The following is a 20,054-nucleotide window of genomic DNA, read 5'->3' as shown; positions in this document are numbered from 1 at the left end:
TCTTCTCTGAAGTCTTCCACGAAGCTTCAGTTGCCAATCTCTTTAATGAAGAACTAGCCCATTCCATTTCTTCTATTTTATCCAAAATCCTTTTTTCTTTGACAAACAGTAAAGCAGAGTCTAAATCATCGAAAACCTTAGGACCATCAGGAAGGAAGATTTTAAGCTTGGCAGGAAACAGAAGGTATGTTTTAAACTGTGCTTTTTAAGCTCCCTTATTAGTGGCAGAAAAACTTTTCTTTTAGCTATTACCATGGAAGAATAGTCATTGTCAAAACGCACAGTTGTCTCATTAATCTTAGGGTTTAGCCCAAGCAGATTTAAGAACCATCTCTTTATCAAAAGATGATAGAAATCTAACTATAACTGATCTAGGATATTTTTTGTTAGTTAGTATTAGCTATAGATCTATGTGCTCTTTCGATACCAAGAGAGAATGCTTCTGGTAAGTCTAAAGTTTTAGGGAGCCAAGTTGTTAAAAAAGAAGTAATATTGTTACCTTCAATATTTTCTGGCAGTCCAAAAATCCTAATGTTATTGCGCCTAGATCTATTTTCCAGGTCATCCAGCTTTGTTTGTAAATGTGTATTTTGTTTCAGCAGAAACTCAATGTTGATTTCCTCTTCTTGGATTCTATTTTCCATGTCATTCACAGCTTCTTCTATGCCTGTCATCTGGTTCTTCTGTTGTTGCAGGTCTGTATGTAACAGGTCTATTTGTTTTGTAGTTTTTTCTATGAAGGTGTCTATTTTAGTATCCATTTTATCCATTTTATCAGTAAGTTGCTGGATTATAATTATCAGAGACTGAAGTTCTTTCTTGATGCTGAGTCTTGAGAATTTGTCTTACTGGAACTCATTTCAAACTGATAAACTGACAGGAAAATTTCCACAGTGATTTCTGACAGGAATATTGTTAAGATTTCCTTTCTTTTTTAGATATAGTTCAAGAACTATATAAAACAAACGTGTTTAGAAAGAAAATTACTTCAAAAATTAATTTTTAAGTAATTCCTGTCAGTGTAATGAATTTGGTGGAGCTGAAGAAATCTGCTGCTATCCTGTGTTCATCCTTGGCCACGCCTCAATGTTGATAAATTCTGAATGTGCAGAAAACAAAGAAATGCGAGATTTATTGCATGCAGCTGAGCAAGTTGGAAAGCATACTTTGCAGTGTGATTTTGATTCTTTGGAGGCCTCCTGCAGGGCCGCTGTTACAGGTTCTGTCATCAGGAGGCATGCTTGGTTAAAGGAACAAAATCTGCCTGACCATGTCAACGCAAAATTATTAGATGCTCCATTACAGCATGATACCTTGTTTGGTGTTAAAGCAGAGAAGGTTTTAAAGAAAATGGAGGACAAAGCTAAATCTATGCAAATGGTTAAGGATTTCTTACAGGTACAGCCTCCAAGATTTAGCAGACACTGGCCTACAAAGAATTGGTCCTTTCCAGTGTCAGACAGACCACAATGGGGCAGTTACAGATGCCCAAGAGGCAGATCCCAGCCCCAAGGTTCGTACAGATCAAAACAATGGGATGCTTCTACCTCCAAAAGTGGAGAAGACATCACAGCCACACAGGAAACGGTCCCAATGACTTCCCCCTGCCTGCACCAAGCACTTATCTTCTGGCAGCTCCTTTAGGGGGAAAACTAGCCCTTTTTCCCAAAATGGCACATAACCAAGGACAAATGGGTCCTAGACAGTGTCACAAGGCTACAAGTTTCACTTCCATACCCTGTAAAGGACAAACAGTTGGCCAGACATGCCAAAACATCAATGGGCAGAGGCACAAAAACAAGTCTCATCCCTCATGGACATGCCATTCAACAAGTACCAGAGCAAGAGCAGGGACAAAGATTTTATTCAAGACTGTTCTTGGTACCAAGAAAGGACAAGACCTGGAGACCAATACTGGACCTATCTATTCTAAACACATCTGGATATACCAAAATTCAAAATGTTGAATCTACAGCAGCTTCTGCCCATGCTGGGCAAGAAGGCTTGGCTTGTGACTTTAGACCTAAGAGAGGCATACCTGCATGTCCCAATCAGACAAGCATGCAGAAGATACCTCAGATTCAAAGCTGGCTCAGTGCACTACCAGTTCTCTGCACTTTGGCTTATCTACTGCGCCCAGGGTCTTCACAAAATGCCTGGCACCAGTAATTGCATTCTGCAGACAAAAAGGAATACAAATATATCCTTACTTGGACGACTGCCTCATTCAGGCAGAGAACAAGGGCATTCTACTACAGCATCTGGCGTTTGTAAAGAGATTTCTAACATGCCTAAGGTACACAGTCAGCGAAAAGAAATCAAAACTAGTACCCTCTCAAGAGATAATATTCCTGGGTGCAAGTTTAAATACAACTGCCCAGATGGCTTATCTCACGCCAGACAAAGGCAACTGACTACATATTTCAAACTGTTGGCAACAAAGGCCCAGTTATCTGCAAGAAAAATTCTGCAGGCTTTGGGCTTCATGGCATCCTGCATTCTACTAATTCCATATGCAAGACTGCATATGAGGAAACTTCAATGGTACCTAAAAAGTGTTTGGGCTCAACTTTGCCACAGCCTGGAAACAATAATTACCCTCAGTCCCTGCCTGCTACAGGAGTTTTGATGGTGGGCGAAGGCATGTCACCTGAACAAGGGACAGCCATTCACTTTACCCCCAGCCAGGCAGACATTAACAACGGATGCATCAGATTACGCTTGGGGGGGAGGGCCCACATGGCAGGAAGATGTATTCAAGGCACATGGTCTGCAAACCAAATGCATCTACGTATCAATCAAAAAGAGATGCTAGCTGTTCAGAATGCCCTGACAGCCTTCAAGGGCCTACTTCATACAGGACAACTACTGATAGACAACACCACAGTCATGTGGTATATAAACAAGCAGGGAGGCACTCATTCTTACCCCCTTTGCAGACTAGCTATGACTTTGTGGGATACAGCATTGACTTACCAAGTACATCTGCAGGCACAATTCCTGCCAGGAAAGATAAATACTCTGGCAGACTAAGCAGAAACCTCATGGATCCCCACGAGTGGAAATTGGATCCACAAGTCTTCAGCATGATGATAAGGAAATGGGGATGCCCGGATATAGATCTATTTGCCTCTCCTCACAACTACCAACTAAAAAGATTCTGCACAAGGACCTATCACAGACGAGCATGGAAAGTGGACGCCCTATCTTTCAGCTGGATAGGCTTAGCAGTATATGCCTTTCCTCCACTGCCTCTCCTCCCCAAGGTACTCCTAAAGATCAGACAAGAGAAGCCAAAGATGATTCTGATTGCCTCAGACTGGCCACGCCAGTACTGGTGTCCAGTCCTAAGGAACTTGTCTCAATGCCCGGCTTGGACCTTGCCTCTACCTCATCTACTGTCCCAACAAAACAATCGGATCTTGCACAGCCAACTCAAGACCTTAAATCTAGCAGCATGGTGGGTAATGTAGTCATACAAAGCGCACCTCTCACTAAAGCTGTGATGGATGTCATTTTGGAGACCGGAAGGCCTAGTACTAGAAAATCTTACGCTGGAAAATGGAAGAGATTCTGTGCCTGGAACCAGGCACAAGGAATTGACACAGCTGTACCAAATATTATTCAGATTTTGCAATACTTAACTAAGATGCTAGACAAAGGCCTATCCTTTTCATCAATTAAAATTCATGCCTCTGCCATTTCGGCTCATTACAATACAGATCCACCAATCTTTTCACATCCTTTAAGGCAGTACCTCAGAGGAGCCAAGAACTTACGGCCTCCAAGGAAATCATCAATACCTGCATGGGACCTGAATTACGTCTTGGAAAAACTCACCCTGCCTCCTTTTGAGCCAGCTGCTACAGCTGATATAAAGTTTTTATCTTGGAAAACAGCTTTGCTCCTAACAATAACCTCTGCAAGACTAGTCTCAGAGCTACAGGCACTCATGGCTGTGGAACCTTTTATTTTTTATCCAGACAGGGTTTCTCTGAGGACAAACCTGACATTTATGCCTAAGGTAGTGTCCAGTGTGGCCCTTAACCAAACTAGTCATCTGCCTACTTTTTATCCAAATCCACAGAATAAGGGGGAGAGAATTCTGCATTCTTTGGACATACAGACGGCTACGCTTCTACTTGAACAGAACCAAAGCTTTCAGAAAGACAGAGCAGCTACTAGTGGCATATGTTGCAGGATCACAAGGAAAGGCTATCTCAATGCAGACTATTTCCAAGTGGATAGGTCACTGCATTCGTTTCTGCTATTCACAGCATGGCAAGCCAGTGCCCAAGGGCATTAGGCCAAATTCAACCAGAGCAGCAGCCACTTCAGCAGCCTTCCTCAGGGGAGTACCAACCAAAGACATTTTAGAGGCTGCTACCTGGAGTTCAGTGCACACCTTTACAAAGCACCATCATTTACCACTCTACTCTAAATCCAGGGCAGGCTTTGCCACTGCAGTTCTGCAGGGCCTCATAGCTGCTCCTAATGCTATTTAGCTCCAGCCTCCCAACCATAGCTTTGGGATTCAACCCAAGTGTAATGACTGCAACAGTGAAACACAAAGAACATAGTACAGTTGTGTACACTTACCATAAATGTAGATGTTTGAGTGTATTCACTGTTGCAGTCCAGGTTACCCACCCACCATCCCCTATATCTTTTCTGGAACTTATCTGCACTTCTGTAATCTATACAGCCTATGTGATGTATTTGCTTGTAGATGAAGGTATAATATATTTTGGTGCATGCATGTTGTTATTGGCATATTTTTAGCCTTCCCTTTTGGGGGCACCTGACATCTGGGGCAAGAAAAAAAATGGCGTCTGCTGCATCTTTTATACCCCTGGCACACTGACGTTAGGGAAGAGGTGACAGCAACCGACGCCGGACCTAGACTTTGGAATTCAGGCAGACTGAGGGTAGCCTGCCAGCAGGATAACCCAAGTGTAATGACTGCAACAGTGAATGCACTCAAACATCTATATTTATGGTAAGTGTACACAACTGTACTTTTCAGGGTGGGCTGCATGCACTATCAGTTCTCTGGACTTCCCTTTGGCTTATCTACTGCACCCAGGATATTCACTGAGTGCCTAGCTCCAGCCATTGCATTTTGCAGGCAGAGAAATATTCAGATTTGCCCATACTTGGACAATTGCCTGATTCAGGCAGAAAGTCAGGACTTGCTTTTACAACACCTGGCATTTGTAGAGACTTATAACCTCACTGGGGTACACCATCAACGAGAAGAAATCACACCTAGTACCCTGCCAATAGATTTTATTCCTGGGAGCTTGAACACAACTTCCCAAATGGCATTCCTCCCTCCAGAGAAACAAGTTTGACAACCTTCTTCAACCTGCTGGCCACAAAAACCCAGCTCTCTGCAAGGAAGATCCTGCAGGCCCTGGGGTTCATGGCCTCTTGTATTCTTTTAATTCCATATGCAAGACTGCATATGAGGAAACTTCAGTGATATCTGAAAAGTCTATGGTGTCAACATTCTCAGGACCTAGTAACAATGATTCCTATCATTCTTTATCTGAGGACAGAGTTCCTTTGGTGGGCAGAGGCCTGCTACCACAACAAGGGGACTACCTTTCACTCTACCCCCTGCCGCCCAAACCCTAAAAGACGCATCAGATTATGCATGGGGGACTCGCATAGCAGGGCAGTGCATTCAGGACAAATGGATCCCAAAACAGATGCACCTGCATATCAATCAAAAGAAATTAGCTGTCCAGAATTTTCTGACAGCCTTCAAGGACCTTATTCTTCCAGGACAACTACTGGTAAAGACAGACAACACAACTGGTATGTGGTACATAAACAAGCAGGGGGGAACCCATTCATACCCACTATGCAGACTAACCATGGCTCTGTGGAACACAGCCTTCAGCATCCAAGTGAACCTGCAAGCTCAATTCCTGCCAGGCAAACTAAATTCACTGGCAGATTTAAGCAGAAATCTCAGACCCACACGAATGGAAACTGGAAACCAAAATATTCAAGCTCTTGAACGAATGGGGGACACCCAGAGGTAGACCTGTTTGCCTCCCATCAGAACTACCAACTGAACATATTCTGCACCAGAACTCCCCACAGTCGAGCTTGGAAAGTGGATGCCCTGTCCTTTTCCTGGCAAAGCCTCTTAATTTATGCCTTTCCAGCTATGCCTCTCCCCTTGATGGTTCTGCTAAAGATCAAACAGGACAAGTCGAGGACAATACTGATTGCCCCAGACTGGCCGCGCCAGCACTGGTATCCCCTTTTGTGCAGTCTAACAAGGCTACAACCATGGCACCTGCCACAGATCCCCCCCCCCACTGTGTCCTAGCAGTTGGGCCGGATTCTGCACCCTCAGCTTCAAACCCTGAACCTTGCAGCCTGGCTAATTCCCTGAGCTTCACCCCTAGCAGCTCTCAGCAAGCAGGGTACTGGATGTCATTCTTGAGGCAAGGAGGCCTAGTACTAGAAAATCCTGTTCAGAAAAGTGGAAAAGATACTGTTCCTGGAGCCAGGCTCAGGGAAGGGGCACAACTGTGCCCAGCTTATCCCATATTCTAGATTATTTAACTGAAATAAGGGCCTATCTTTCTCCTAAATTAAAATTCATGCCTATGCCATTTCAGCTCATTATAATACTGAGCCACCCCCTGTTCTCTCATCCCCTGCTAAAACAATTCCTTAGAGGGGCCAAAAATTTAAAGCCTCCCAGGAGAGCTCCCACTCGAGCCTGGGACCTTAACTTTGTATTGGAAAAACTCACTCTTCCACCCATCGAACCATCTGCTACAGCAGACCTCAAATTCCTTTCCTGAAAAACAGCCCTACTTCTAGCCATTACTTCAGCAAGAAGAGTGTCTGAACTGTAGGCCCTTACGGCAGTGGGACCCTTCATTATTTTCCATGCGGACAGGGTTTCCCTCAGGACTAATCCATCCTTTATGCCCAAGGTGTGGTGTCTAGTGTGGCTCTAAACCAGTCCATTCATTTGCCCACTTTTTTCCCTAATCCTCAAAATAAGGGGGAAAAGATACTGCATTCTCTGGATGTGCACACACAGCTAGATCCTACTTGGACAGAACTTAGCCTCTCAAAAAATCTGAACAGCTGCTAGATGTTCTTAGTGTTTCACTGTTGCAGTCATCACAAAATCTGACCAGCTGCTAGATGTTCTTAGTGTTTCACTGTTGCAGTCATCACATTTGGGTTATCTGCTTGCAGTAACCCTCATTCGGTCTGATTACAAAGTCTTGGGTTCTGTGTCTGTTGCTGTCCCTTCTTCCATGACATCAAGTCGTCAGGGGTATAAGACATGCAGCAGACGCCATTACATCAGTCTTTCTTGCTGTGCGGTACCCTGAGCAGAAACACTTCGCAAATGCCGGTCGGCCGACTCCTGAAATTTTCATTTGAGTTTCAGAATCAAAGTCTTAAACTAAAAGCGAAGTACCCCATTGGGGAAACTTTTACATGCTCTAAACCGATGTCAGTAAAAGTAAATAATTGCATTACTTGTGGAAAGCAAATACCTCAAAGATTTTCATTCGTACTGTATTCTTTGCCTAGGCCCTGACCACGACGTACCTTGCTGTCGGTTTTGTGCCTTATTTAAACCACAAACTGTCCATCGTCTGTATATTTCTTGTACGCTTCTAAATATTTTGGTGTCCGGTTCAATTATCCTGAAATGTCTTTGGTAAGCCATCTGACTACCAGCATTCCAAAAAAATGTAACGATAGACTAGTCTGTCTAGGTCTAGGTCCAAAGCTGCTGACTACGCTTCTCCTAAGCCAGTCGGTACTAAGTGAGGCGCTTTCGCAGCCCCTGATACCCACTACTTCAGATTCGCAGGCCTCTACTGAGACCCATTCGGAGTCTGGTATGCAGCAAGATGTTTTAACTGTGGAACCTGCAGATGTCTCTACCTTGAGTAGGTCCGGAGCCGCTGTGCAGGCACTGGCTTCTGAGGGTGTATTCAGACCTGCTGACTTGCGTATTAAACCAATGCCATCTTTTTCTTCAAGGTCTAAAACTCGAACCATGCCTAGAAAACTGATGCCCAAACTGCTGGTCAGGCCTTTATACCTAAAAAGGCAAGAATGGCTGAAGACCTTATTACTTTAATCAGGGGAAGCCACTCCCCCCCCCAAAGAGACCTAGGACTGAGTTTGTTCCTTATACTTCTGACCAGGATTCTGAATTTTTTGTTTCCTCTGATGACCAGGATTTACCCTTCTCTGCCTATGAGGATTCTGATGTTGAGGACTCTAGTCCTTCTGCATCTCCTCCAGAGGATTTCTCTCTTGGTGAAAACTTGCATACTCTTGGGGAGCATTTTCATTGGGAAAGTCGGGATTTCTCTGATTCTAAAATGAGGCTTGGGGATGTCTTACTGCTACCCCAGCACAGGCCTTTAGCCATACCTCCTGTACTAGACATTTGTTGATGCCTTTTCGGAATCTGGCTTGGCCCCCGGCTCTCTATCTCCTGCTCCCAGAAAACCTGAAAGATATCACAGGGTCCCTAACTCTCTCAAGTTCCTTTTTAAAAATCCTACTGCGGATCCTGAGACCATTTCACAGGGACCCAAGGGCATTAAAGCTATTACTGCCAAAAATCCTACCCCCTCTGATAGACTCCAGGGCACTGGATAGATGGGGTAAGAAGGTATACACTTCTGCAACTTTGGCCATTAGGGCCTTAAACTGCCAGTTTCATATGTTAAAGTATCAGCGGCATATTATTGGATTGCTTAAACAGAAAATAATGATGATTCCTAATTGTGCTTAAGATAGGGATTTACAGGATATACTGCATTCAGCTGAACAAGTTGCAAAACATGCAGTGTGGTTTTGATTCACATGAGGCATCTTGCAGGGCTGCTGTAACTGGGTCTGTACTTAGAAGGCATGCTTGGCTTAAGGAGCAATCCTTGCCAGATCATGTTAAAGCGAAATTACTGGATGCTCCCTTGAACCAGGACCGCCTGTTTGGCAAAAAGGCAGAAAAAGATCTTAAAAAGATGGAGGAAAAAATAAATCTATGTAAACTGTTAAAGATTTTTTACAAGTACAACCTCCAAGGGTTTAGTAGGCATTGGCTTTCCAAGAATTGGTCCTTTCCTGCCTCTTCCAGACCTTAGTCCAAACCCAGATCCAGCAAGAGCGCCCAGGCTTCAGTCCCAGGGTGCGCACAGGACTAAGCAGTGGGAGGCCTCCACTTCCAAATCTGGGAGTAATAAAACTCCCCCCTATGGTAAACTGTCTCGACTTCTTAAAACTTCCAAGCACTTCTCAACTGATCTGCCCCTTTGAGGGGAAAGATTGCTCTTCATGCAAAGAACTGGGAACTCATTATCCAGGACAAAATGGGTTTTAAATAGTGTCCCAGGAATACAGATTTCACTTCCACACATTACCAACACAAAGTGGGTGGCCAGATCTATCCCCAAATCAGTGGTTAGAGGCCCCAAAACAAGTACTTTCTCTCTCAAGCATGGGGGCTATTGGTACCAGAATAGGAAAAGGGACAAGATTTCTATTCAAGACTTTTCCTGGTACCCAGAAAAGACAGTTCATGGCTTCCTATCCTGGACCTGTCTACTCTAAACACCTTTTTGGTGATTCCTAAATTCAAGATGCTGACTCTTCACCAGTTTCTCCCTATGCTAGGCAAAGACACCTGGTTGGCAACACTAGGTTTAAAGGAAGCATACCTGCACATCCCAATCAGGGAATCTTGCAGAAGATACCTACGCTTCAAAGCCGGCTGCACGCACTATCAGTTCTCTGCACTGCCCTTTGTGAATACCCTGAGCGCAGTAGATAAGTCAAAGTGCCTAGCTCCAGTCATTACATTTTGCAGGCAAAGAAATATTCAAATATACCCATACCTGGACAATTCTCTAATTCAGGCAGAAAGCCAGGACATACTTTTGAATCATCTGGCCTTTGTACAAAGGGTACTAACTTGTCTGGGGTTCACCATAAATGAAAATAAATCACACCTGGTACCCTGTCAACAAATTACATTCCTGGGAGCAAGCTTGAATACAACTTCCCAGATGGCTTTCCTCGCGCCAGAGAAACAAATTCATTTGACAACCTACTTCAAACAAGTGGCCACAAAAAGGCAAATACTACAAGCCTTGGGGTTCATGGCCTTCTCCATTCTTCTAATTCCATATGCAAGACTGCACATCAGGAAACTACAATGGTATCTAAAAAGCCTTTGGTGTCAACATTCTCAGAACCTAGAAGCAATGATTCCTATCGTACCTTGCCTACGCTTAGAGTTCCTTTGTTAGGTAGAGGCCTGCCACCAAAACAAGGGACTACCATTCACACTACCCCCTGCCACCCTAACCCTGACAGACGCATCAGACTATGCATGGGGGACTCACCTGGCAGGGAAGTGCATTCAAGGCAAATGGAACCCAAATCAAATGCACCTGCATATCAATCAAAAAGAAATGTTAGCTGTACAGAATGCTCTGACAGCCTTCAAGGACCACATTCTTCCAGGACGATTAATGGTAAAGACTGACAACACCACTGTTATGTGGTACATAAACAAGCAGGGGGGTACACATACCCCCTCTGCAGATTAGCCATGGCATTGTGGAGCACAGCCCTGAGATGCCAAGTGAATCTACAAGCTCAATTCTTGCCAGGAAAACTAAATACACTGGCAGATGAACTAAGCAGAAACCTCATGGACCCCACATGAGTGGAAACTGGAGCAAAGGATTTTCAACATGTTGACAAGCAAATGGGGGAGCCCAGATATAGACCTGTTTGCCCTCCCCCCAGAACTATCAATTGGACAAATTTTGCACAAGGACTCCCCACAAGCAAGCTTGGAAAGTGGATGCTCTGTCCTTCAGCTGGAAAAACCTATTAGTTTATGCCTTTCCTCCTCTGCCTCTGCTCTCCAAAGTACTACTAAAGATCAAACAAGACAAACCAAGGATGATTTTGATTGCAGCAGACTGGCCACGCCAACAGTGGTACCCCCACCTCTTGCGCGGTGTCACTGTTGGCCCCATGGCACCTGCCTCAGACTCCTACCCTTTTGTCTCAACAGGAGAACCAGATTCTGCACCCTCAGCTTCAAACACTGAACCTAGCAGCCTGGTTAATTACCTAATCTCTCCTTTACCATGCCTCAGCAAACCTGTGATGGATATCATTGTATAGGCAAGGAGGCCTAGTACTAGAAAATATTATGCTGAAAAATGGAAAAGATTTTGTGCCTGTAACCAATCTCAATGGATGAGCACAGCAGTGCCTAATTTACCTCAGATTTTACAATACTTAACTGAGATGCTTCACACGGGCCTGTCTTTCTCCTCAATCAAAATTCATGCCTCAGCAATTTCAGCTCATTATAACACAGAACCTCCCCTTTTCTCTCATCCACTGCTCAAGCAGTTCCTCAGAGGGGGCCAAAAATTACGACCACCAACTCCAACCTGGGACCTTAACTTTGTATTGGCGAAACTCATTCTTCCTCCTTTCAACCCAGCTGCTACTGCATACTTAAAATTCCTTTCTTGGAAAACTGCTTTCCTTTTAGCAATCATTTCAGCAAGAAGGGTATCTGAATTACAGGCCCTCATGGCAGTGGAGCCTTTCATAATCTTTCATGCGGACAGGGTGTCCCTCATGACCAATCCCTCCTTCATGCCCAAGGTGGTATTTAGTGTGACCCTTAATCAGTCCATTCATTTGCCAACCTTCTTTCCTAATCCACAGAACAAAGGGGAACGGTTACTGCACTCCTTAGATGTGCACAGACAATGTAGATTCCACTTGGACAAGACTAAACCTCAAACGAAATCTGACCAACTGCTGGTGGCACTTGCTGCAGGGGCAGAGGGAAGGCTATTTCAAAGCAAACCATTTCCAAATGGATAGGCTGTTGCATTCATTTGTGCTACATGCACCATGGAAAACCTATCCCACAGGGGATCAGATCCCAGACAACCAGGGCTACATCTACCTCTACAGCCTTTCTCAGAGGCGTCCCTACCAGGGACATCCTAGAAGCTGCTACCTGGAGTTCTGTACTTACTTTCACCAAGCATTACCATATGCCAATTTTCTCTAAATCCAAAACTGCCTTTGCCACTGCAGTCTTGCAGGGCCTTATAGCTGGTCCTAATGCTATCTAAATTCCTCCTCTCATCCTTAGCTTTGGGAATCTACCCAAATGTGGTGACTGCAACAGTGAAACTCGAACAACATAGTACAGTTTTGTACACTTACCATAAATATAGATGTTAGTGTATTCACTGTTGCAGTCCTGGTTACCCTCCTTCCAGCCTCCTTACTTCTTTAGGCTATACCTGTACTCTCCTTTACTATGCTCAAAAGCTTTTTGGTGTATTTGCTTTTTTGTTGGAGGTATAATCTTGTATCTTTATAGATTTAATTGCTTCCCATTAGGGGTGCACCTGACATCTGCGGCAAGAAAGTGATGTATTGGCGTCTGCTGCATGTTTTATACCCCTGATGTCACAGAAGGGACAGCAACCGACGCAGGATCCAAGACTTTAATCAGGCTGAGGGCTACTGCAAGCAGATAACCCAAATGTGATGACTGCCACAGGGAATGCACTATAACATCTACATTTATGGTAAGCGTACACAACTGTACTTTTAGATGTTATGTGATCCTATCTCGCCTACATTCTGTACTGATGGGCTCGGAGCCGATCCTCGGCTCCGACTCGGCACGCTATGCTATAGAGCAAAGCCTCTTATTGGCTGAGCTATTCTCTATCCCAGGATGCACCACCACTAATCCCCCAGATCTCGTTTGCCGCTTACAAGCTAGGACGTGGTCTCAAACTTGGCTGAGCTAAGTGCTGTTTTTTCTTAGTTTTCCTGTCAGGAAATTCTTTATTCTTTACCCAAAAGCTGTTTTAATAGCTATCGTTGTGTATCAGTGTGTTTTTGGTAAAATTTTGTGGTAAATTGTGTGATTGATTAGGGAAAGGTTTCCGTTTAAGTTAGAGTGGCCTTCCCCTATTCTTTAGCGAGTTTTCTTATTTTTAGGGAGGTCAAGTACCTGTTTAAGTTAGAGGGTTCTTGGCCCTCCTTTTTGGTGTTTGTTGTACTTGTTAATGGCCTTTCTTTAAAAAAAAAAAGGTTTTATTGTTAAAATCTTTGTTTACTGACATACATAGTGTTTTTTTCTACTGTTATAGTGAGTGGTTTACAGGCATTATGTCCAAAGAACATAGACCCTCAGGATTCAAGAAGTGCACGAAGTGCAATTATAACCGATCACTCCTCGTGCGTGTACTGTTTAGGCGCCAAGCACCTACAGGAGTCTTGCTGCGTGTGTCACGCTTTTTCCTCTAGGGTCCTCCAAGAGAGGAAGAATAAATTAATCTTGAAAGGGCTTATCAAACCCTCCTTCGAGGATGCCTTATCTTCCTCTTCCTCTCCAGCTAAGAAAAAGAAAGCATCGGCTCCGACCAGCCCGTCGGAGCAGACTACTAAGAAATCTAGGCAGGCTTCTCCATCGGCCCTACGGACTTCAGAGCCGAGGGCGGAATGGTCTGCCTCGATGCCTCCAGTCTCGACGACTCTGGTTTCGGAGCCGATGACTGGGGCTTCGAGAGGCGGGTCACCTTCATCGGCTCCACTGATTTTGGAGCCGATGAGGGTTGCCGGCTCAGACTCTTCCCCTTCGGCGCCGAAGCCTTCCTCGGCACAGAGGGAAATTGTTTTGGAATCTCCCTCGGCACCGATACTGGTAGAGTCTATTCGGAGCCGGTCCCCCAGTCCTTCGGAGCCGATGGAGAAGTCTGTTCGGACCCGATCGGTTTCCTCCCGATCTTCCAAGATGTCTGATTCGGACATCGACAGGGTGCTCCTAAGACTGTTTCAGTCTCCTGTATTCCAGAAATTAGTTTCGGCTCCAGCCCATTCGGCTTCGGAGCTGATGGTCCACCCTGTAGTTCTGGTTCCTCCTCCAACAGCCTTGGCACCGTTGGAGCCAGTGCTGGTGGAGCCGATGGAGGTTTTCTGGTCGGCCCCGACCCTTACTCCAACCCCGGCTCTCGAGTCTGAGTTCGGTACACGGACCTCCTCAGTCGGCCCTGGGGGGGATGCTTCGGGACCGATGTTTTCGGTTCTGAGCCTTCCTCTCGGTGCGTCGGCTGCGGGGGTACCGTCTACTGTTGTGGCCACGGGGGTTGGACCTTCCCAGGATTCTGGCGGTCCGGCTTTCAGGGCCATGAGGAGTGCGTTGGCCAAATCTTCTTTGGCTACCTCCACGGTCTCACCAGCACCTTCCCTACATACGGAGACTGGGTCTTTGGTAGTCCCCCTGTCCGTAGACAGCGGAGCCCCGGGGCCTGAGGTCACCCCCAGTGGGGGTTCCCCCCCTCCTTGAGGTCCCTCAAGCTTCTTCAGAGGAACCCTCAAGGAAAAGACCGTGCAAGAGGAAGCACGTCGACTCCCCCGATGAGTCTCTCACGTCAGACACCGATATTGATGATGCGGAGGGGTCCCCTAAGTCATCCTCAGATGTCTCCTTTGCAGACATCTTGGAAGCCCTTAAACAACGAGGCGGCTGGCATTCCAAACCCCCTTCTGCTGACGTATCAGTGTTCCTCAAGGCCTTCGGGGCTCAGCCCTCCGCCTCCTGGGTGTCTCCGCCCTTCGACGAGCTCCTAGATTTGATCTGTTGAAGGGCGTGGGAACATCCAGACTCTGTGGAACCGGTGCCTGCTCGCCCAAATAAGTTCTTATCAGCACCCCCAGAGAAGGAGTTTTTGACCAAAGGTGTGGCTGTAGATGCCTTGGTGGTGGCATCTGCTACCCAACAAGATGTAGCAGAGGTTTTGATGTCCATCCATCCTCCTAATAAGGAGTCTAGGAGCATGGATCGGTACGGGAAGCGCACCCTCAGTTCAGCGGCCTTTACCTTAAGGTCCCTAAACTATTTAACGCACTTCACTAGATTTCAGAGAGATCTGATCAAGGAGCTTTCAGATACCCTCTTGGGTAACCTACCTGAGCAGCTGGCCCAGACTGTTGGCTCTCAGTTGGCTACGCTGTCATCGATATCAAACTCGTCCATGAGGCTCATTTCATATGCGGCCGAGGGGGCGAGTAGAGCGGCGGGTATGGGTATTGCTCTACGGAGGCAAGCCTGGCTCCACCTGTGTCATTTTGCGGAAGCCTTTAAGTCTTCCTTTGCCGACGCTCCCTTTGATGGGTCCTCTTTGTTTGGACCCAAGGTAAAGGACACATTGACCCACTGCGAGCAAGAAGGTAAGACTTTGACTGCTGTAGGGGCACGATTTTCCACTCCCTTTCGGCCTTATCCCAAGGCTAAAAGAGGAGGGAAAATGTGGTTCCATAAATCCCAGAAGTCTTATCCCTCGCAGCAGGACGATCCCCCTTCTAGAGGCAGAGGAGGGGGAAATTTTTCTGGAAGACGCCGTCTCAGAGGCGGCAGAGGCCCCCCGCAACACTGGAGACAGAGTCCTTTCGTGGCTCTTCAGCCTTCCACAATCCCTGAAGGATTGCCCGACTGTGCAGCTCCAGAGCCAGTCGGGGGTTGTTTTTCGAGGCACCTAAAAGCCTGGGAAGGTATCACTCAGGACCGATGGGTGCTTCGAATCATTGCCGGAGGTTACGCCATCCCCTTTTCTCACTCCCCACCTCCGTCCAAGAAAATCCCGGACCCGCCACCCAGTCAATGGGAAATTGCAGCCTTAGAAGTCTCAAAGCTGCTTCAAAAAGGAGTCATCCAACCGGTCCCCGCAGACCAGATCGGATTAGGGACTTACTCAAGATTCTTTTTGGTGCCAAAAAAGACCGGGAACTTGAGGCCCATTTTGGATCTCAGCATCCTAAATCGTTCAGTCAAAAAGTCCAAGTTCCGAATGGTCACCTTACAATCCATTCTCCCACTGCTGGAGAAAGGTGTTTGGATGTGCTCCATAGATCTGAAGGACGCCTATTACCACATCCTGGTAGATCAGGCGTCCAGGAGACATTTGCGCTTCAGCCTGGGTGACAGTCATTTTCAGTTCTGCGCACTGCCCTTTGGTCTCACTACAGCCCCCAGGATGTTCACCAAATGTTTGGCGGTCGTGACTGCTCACCTGAGGAGTCTAGGATTCCAGGTGTTTCCGTATCTGGACGACTGGCTCCTAACTGCCACCTCCAGGCGTCTACTATTGCAGAACCTACAAGCCACAATATCACTAGGCACTTCCCTTGGAATCACCTTCAATTGGCCAAAGTCTGTGTTGCTGCCATCTCAGCGCATAAGGTTCATCGGAGTAGAGATAGACTCAAACCGAATGCGGGTCTATCTTCCTACAGAAAGGATACAAACTATACAGGCTCAAGTCCGAGCCTTGCTTCTCAGATCCAAAGCTCCAGCCAGGATGGTCCTGCAGCTATTGGGCTCTGTCGGCCACTGTTCTTCTAGTCCCCCTAGCAAGACTGCATATGAGAATTCTCCAGTGGCTTCTTTTGACACAGTGGTCCTTTCAGGATCTCCCTCTGTCACCTCATACGGATCACGGAAACCTGCAAACGGGACCTTCGCTGGTGGCTGGTGCCCTCTAATCTGGATCAGGGATGACCCTTTGTTCCACCTCCTCCTATGGCCACTTTGACTACGGACGCCTCCCAGGTGGGGGGGGGGGGGCATTCCCTGGGCAGGTCAGTCAAAGGCAAATGGCATTCAGAAGAGAGTCTCCTTCATATCAACATTTTAGAAATGAGGGCGGTGCTTCTGTCTCTACAAGCCCTCCACGATTACCTCCCTCAGGGCATAATTGCCGTTCACTCCGACAACACGTCAGTAGCCTGGTATCTGAACAAGCAGGGAGGGACCAGATCCTACCCTCTTTGCAGAGAGGCCATGAGAGTTTGGGAATGGGCAGTGGCGACAAGACGTTTTCTGGTAGCAACTCGTATCCCTGGCAAATCCAACATGATAGCCGACAGACTAAGCAGAACTATCCTCTCTCCTCACGAGTGGTCTCTGAACGATGCAGTGACAACTCAGATCTTCAGCAGATGGGGAACTCCTTGTTGTGACCTCTTCGCAACCCCGCTGAACGCGAAGTGCAGAAAGTTCTTCTCTCTCACTCCAGCTCCGGGGGAGAGTCCTATGGATGCATTAGCCCATCCTTGGCCCACCGCTTGCTATCGCCTTCCCTCCAGTTCCCTCCTTCCCAGAATGATCCAAAAGGCGTCTCACTTGGGGAGCAAAATGATCTTAGTTGCCCCTTACTGGCCTCATCAGGTATGGTTCCCCTATCTTCGGAAATATGCACTGGACGGTCCATGGTTCCTGGATCAGATCCCAGACCTATTAATTCATCAGTCGGGACAACTCCATCAGTCCCTTCACACTTTGAAGTTAACAGCTTGGCTCCTCCTCTTCCGACTATAGTCAGGAATCATACCTTAGACCTGGAAGTCATACATATCTTATCGGCCCACAAGTCTGCCACTAAGAAATTGTATACTAGCAAATGGAAGAGATTTGCTATTTGGGCTCAACTCCGGGGTCTGGATCCCATCACTATTCCTGTATCGGAAGTCCTGAAATTTCTAACTTCCCTATTCAATCAAGGTTCTTCAGTCTCTACCATCAAGGTCCAATTGGCAGCTATTTCCAATTTTCATGAATCTATAAACCCACCTTTAATGAGCAACAGATTGTGTAAAACCTTCATGAAAGGTGCTGCGCTTTTACGACCTCTGATTTCTCATCCTGCTCCTCCGTGGGATCTTGATGTGGTATTACGTGCGTTAACCTCCTCCCCCTTCGAACCGGCAGCAACATGTGATTTGAAATTTCTTTCTTGGAAAACTGCCTTTCTGGTCGCGATTACTTCTGCCAGAAGGGTTTCAGAGCTTCAAGCTCTATCTGTAAAACCACCGTACCTGGTTTTTCACAAAGATAGAGTATCCCTCAGGCCTAATCCATCCTTTGTCCCTAAAGTTTGTTCCAGTTTTGCCTGCAACAGTCATTAGAACTTCCAGTTTTCTTTCCAAAGTACTCAAACAAAGCGGAATACATCTTCCACACATTGGATGTTCACAGGCAATTGCATTTTTATTTAGACAGGACCCAACAAACAAGAAAAACAGATCAATTGTTTGTGTCCTTTTCGGATAATAAATTGGGCAAAGCCGTCTCAAAGGTCACTATTGCCAAATGGATCAGGGACTGTATTAGTCAAGCTTATTCCTCTTCTAATAAAGAGCTTACAACCTCTGTCAAAGCTCACTCTACAAGAGCTATGGCTACTTCAATAGCATTCCATTCTAAGCTTGCCATTAGTGACATTTGTGCTGCGGCTACGTGGTCTTCCCTGCACACTTTCATTTCCCACTACAAATTGGATGTGGCATCTCGGGCGAGCTTCATTTGGTTCCACAGTGCTCAGGAGTGTTTTCCAGTGAGCCACCCAGGAATTAGGTGCTAGGGACGCTGTCCCATCAGTACAGAATGTAGGCGAGATAGGATCACATAACATCTTTTAGTTATGTACTTACCATAACTTTAGATGTTTGGGATCCATCTCGCCTACATTCCTAATAACCCACCCTCCTTCCCCCTGCCTTGGAGATCAGAAGAGATCGGACGGTCCGAATTCTATTGTTTCATCTTGAAACATCTGGCAATGTTATATAAACAGTTATGTGTGTGTGCATGAATGCGGACAAACAAGATCTGGGGGATTAGTGGTGGTGCATCCTGGGATAGAGAATAGCTCAGCCAATAAGAGGCTTCGCTCTATAGCATAGCGTGCCGAGTCGGAGCCGAGGATCGGCTCCGAGCCCATCAGTACAGAATGTAGGCGAGATGGATCCCAAACATCTAAAGTTATGGTAAGTACATAACTAAAAGTTTTGCTGGATGGGCAGAGAAGGCCATTTCAAAGCAAACCATTTCAAAATGGATAGCCCATTGCATCCATTTCTGCTACAAGCACCATGGAAAACCTATCCCACAGGGGATAAGATCACATTCCCACCAGGGCTGCATCTACCTCTACAGCATTTCTCAGAGGAGTTCCTACCAGGGATATCCTGGAAGCTGCCACCTGGAGCTCTGTAAGTACTTTCACCAAGCATTGCCACCTGCCTATCTTTTCTAAATCCAGAGCTGGGTTTGCCACAGCAGTTTTACAGGGCCTGATTGCTAGCCCCAATGCTCTTTAACTGCCTCACCCTTTCGTAGTTTTGGCAATCAACCCAAATGTGATGACTGCAACAGTGAAACATGAAGAACATAGTTCAGTTGTGTACACTTACCATAAATGTAGATGTTAGAGTGTATTCACTGTTGCAGTCCTGGTTACCCTTCCTCCAACCCCCAGACTTCTCTTGGCTCTACCTTTCCCTTTTTGCTTGGTATGTATTACATCATGTGTATTTGCTTTTTGCTGGGGGTGTTCTTTACCATATAATTGCTTCCCATTGTGGGGGCACCTGACATCTGGAGCAATAAAAACTGATGTAATGGAGTCTGCTTCATGTTTTATACCCCTGACAACCTGACGTCATGGAAGAAGCGACAGCATCCGACGCAGAAATCCAAAGACTCTGGTATTCAAGCCGGCTGAGGGCTACCTGCAGGCAGATAACCCAAATGTGATGACTGCAACAGTGAATACACTCCAACATCTACCTTTATGGGAAGTGTACACAACTGTACTTTTCCAGTCATGCTTCTCTTACATGTGTTGGGTGAATTGATCCTACATATCACCCATAGGTCCTCAAAGTGCAGTTGTGCACATCCTGTAGTGAACTGGCACCCTGTCCTAAATTAGCTTTTCTGTCTTATATTCATTGATGACTGGCTTGGTCTCCACTGTGGCACTGAGTTGGATAAAGTGGGTACCCAGGAGAATGAATGGAAAAATGTATTCAGGCTTCATATGCATCTTTGCTTTTAATTAAAGATTTCAAAGTGTTTTATGCAAAACATCATTTTTTTAAATAGTGTACAATTTACTGTATAGAAGTTGCATTAC

At 46.1% G+C, this 20,054-nt stretch overlaps 1 protein-coding gene across 1 annotated transcript in view; it reads left to right on the top strand.

The window, feature by feature from the left end:
* The window catches only part of DSTYK (dual serine/threonine and tyrosine protein kinase), a 1,161,378-nt gene that overhangs the window by 361,272 nt on the left and 780,052 nt on the right, over positions 1 to 20,054 (top strand). The window lies entirely within an intron of this gene.

The sequence above is a fragment of the Protopterus annectens genome, chromosome 7.part0, assembly GCF_019279795.1.
Source record: "Protopterus annectens isolate FY-2018-M chromosome 7.part0, PAN1.0, whole genome shotgun sequence".
In the NCBI taxonomy this organism is placed as follows: domain Eukaryota; kingdom Metazoa; phylum Chordata; order Ceratodontiformes; family Protopteridae; genus Protopterus; species Protopterus annectens.
This window is presented reverse-complemented; position numbering and strand designations above follow the sequence as displayed.